At 40.4% G+C, this 2512-nt stretch overlaps 1 long non-coding RNA gene across 1 annotated transcript; it reads left to right on the forward strand.

Annotated features, from left to right (window-relative positions):
* The first annotated feature begins 1054 nt into the window (after positions 1-1054).
* On the forward strand, positions 1055-2187 carry LOC128152656 (uncharacterized). Its single transcript, XR_008238725.1, has 2 exons — positions 1055-1532; positions 1646-2187. It is a non-coding gene; the product is annotated as an uncharacterized LOC128152656 (long non-coding RNA).
* Positions 2188-2512: the final 325 nt, after the last annotated feature.

A 2512-nucleotide genomic window follows, 5' to 3' on the forward strand; every position in this document is an offset into this window, starting at 1 on the left:
ATAAAGTCTTCTGTACATAAAGTGTGTCTTCTGATCACTCTTCTTTCTGTAAAGACTCTACAGGGATGGATAATTAGGCATTATTGGTATAGGAGTGAGAAGGATAAATAATATAAACACATGAAAAATGAAAGGGATTAAATGTAAACTGGGTTCATGATTAACTGCCCTTTAAAAACCTGTCTTTAAGAAATATCTTGATGATTCAGACTACTATGTAATACTAGGTCTCTGCAAGACTTTCACTCTTTCATCCCTCCTCCTCTTCGCTATTTTCCACATTTGCTATATTTAATCTCTGATTAGATGTAAATGCTGGGAATCAGCCAGGGGTCACCTTGAGTTTGTACAGCACCTAGTTCAAATGAGTCCTCCTATTCTTAGTGGCAAAGTTATTACTGGATGTCATAAGATCACCCTCAAAATAGCACTCCAAGAAATCTGTTTCATGGGTCCCAATCCTGCAAAGACTCTGCCAGAATTACTTGGACCATTGGAGAATCATGAAGTAAAATAAGTGCAAATAAATCTTTGCAGGATCACAGATGCACACTGGAGAATATGAAAATGTTCTCTGCTGCATTTCAGAGGCAGAAATCTAAGCATATGGAGCAGGTAAGCTGAACTTATGTTACTTAGCATATATGGAAAAAGCAGCAGTGAAAATACTGTGAAAATGTGTGAAGGAGAGAACTAAACTTTTTTCATCACATTTTTCACCAACGAAGTTGTTCAAGACAGTGGAACTTGTTTAGTACTAAAGACACAAGATATGCTGCCTTTCTTTATTGAAAGTTTCAGCTGAGTGGAAAAAAAGAAAATTTTAAAAAATCACTTTCAGATAGGGAAATTATTCCCGGGTGTGGGTGTAGATAGAAAAATACGGGTAGTGCTTAAGATTAAGCAAGGAGTAGGAGGAAATGTCTGTAGAGGGGAAAGTAGAATTTTATATCCTTAAAGTACAAAGTTAAAAGACATCTGAAATACATCTGCAATACCATCAGAAATAACATCAGTAAAGAGAATGCAAAATTATGAAGCATATCTTGATCATTTGTCAATAGAGGTCAAATGCAATTTCATTTTTTCCTGCCAAAAATTAAGACTATTTTCTTTTGACAGTGAAAAAAAGTTCCATTAACCTCAAATAAATCTTCTCTTTTTCCTTTTCTTTTTTCTTTTTTTGTTTTGTTTTTTCTTTCCAAACTTTATAAGAAAAACAGTCAAGAGAATCATTAAACTGTTGGAGGAGGAGTCATAGCCATCAGCCCAGATGATTTTCAACAGCTCTCAGGATGTGTGTGGCCTAATTTTTTTTTCTGCCTCTAAGGCTCCCTACATCTCCTGCCTCCCAAAAGGGAGGCTTCAGGAGCCACCATTTTTTTTTAAAAATGGAGCTATTCCAGCAGGAAGCTCATTGAAGGAAACCTACAGCAAAACCTCTTTTTAACAAGTGGTGAGACTGTTCCCAAGGAATTAGGAGACCATTCAATCACTTCAAATAGCTGGACGGCACAATATCTCTAAATATGGTAAAATATGGTACCGTGAAAGGAAATTTCAAGTAAAACTATACGTTAGCATAACTAAGTAAACCAAAGGCAACTCAGCAGGACAATTCACCTACCACCATTTTTGCTCTTAGGTATCCAAAGCAGATATTCATCTAACCCTGCAGTGGGGAGTCAGATGGAGACAGCAGGGAGTGCGGGAGCGGGAAGCAGGCTGCCCAGGAGGAAGGTCCTGGCACATCACCTACTCCCACCTCCTCTTCTGGCCAGGGAGAGGTCCGACAGGGACTCATCTGTGCACTTGGCGCTGTCGCTCTTCGCTTGTCCAGCTCCTGCCGTTGCAGGACCTCCTTCTCCCCTCCTCCTTTTGCTTCCATTGGTTTCTAGTAACTACTGAGGCTTTCCAGCTAGTCCCTGAGGTTGGCCAAGCTCTGGGCCAAGCCTTTTCTGGCTGTCATTGAAGTACCAAAGCCCTGGATGCTTCCCAGAGGGGTATCTCAGCAATGTTGCGCTGCAGCCAGACAAAGGAGGGATGGGCAGGAAAAACAGGAGCTGTGGTAGGGCCTCTGGAAGAGACAGAAATGTCTTGGGAAACTGAGAACAAAAATAAACAATTGTGCCGCCCACTGGGTGTTTTGCCTCTGACTTCAACGTAAATAAATTGAAAGTACACAGACTTTGTCTTCCTAAGCATATAATTCCTGTCATCAATAACCATCACGATTTTCACTCTCAAGTCAGTCAGTGTGACATTGCCCATGTTATATACTCGCAACCATTGGCTCAGTCTCTTGGCTGCCCTAGTGTAGACCCATAAAAGATTTCCAAGATTAGGATTAAAGTCTTTCTAATTTAACCCAATATCCACATCATAGTTATCCTCCCATAACTCTTTCTGTCTCTCTCCAGAGAAGCCAGTCATTGCCCACCAGTCCACCACATTTCAGTATTCAATTTGCAGAGCCAAAGGAAGCTCAAACACCTGTAAGTTCCATCTTACT

Source organism: Harpia harpyja, chromosome 2 (genome assembly GCF_026419915.1).
Source record: "Harpia harpyja isolate bHarHar1 chromosome 2, bHarHar1 primary haplotype, whole genome shotgun sequence".
In the NCBI taxonomy this organism is placed as follows: domain Eukaryota; kingdom Metazoa; phylum Chordata; class Aves; order Accipitriformes; family Accipitridae; genus Harpia; species Harpia harpyja.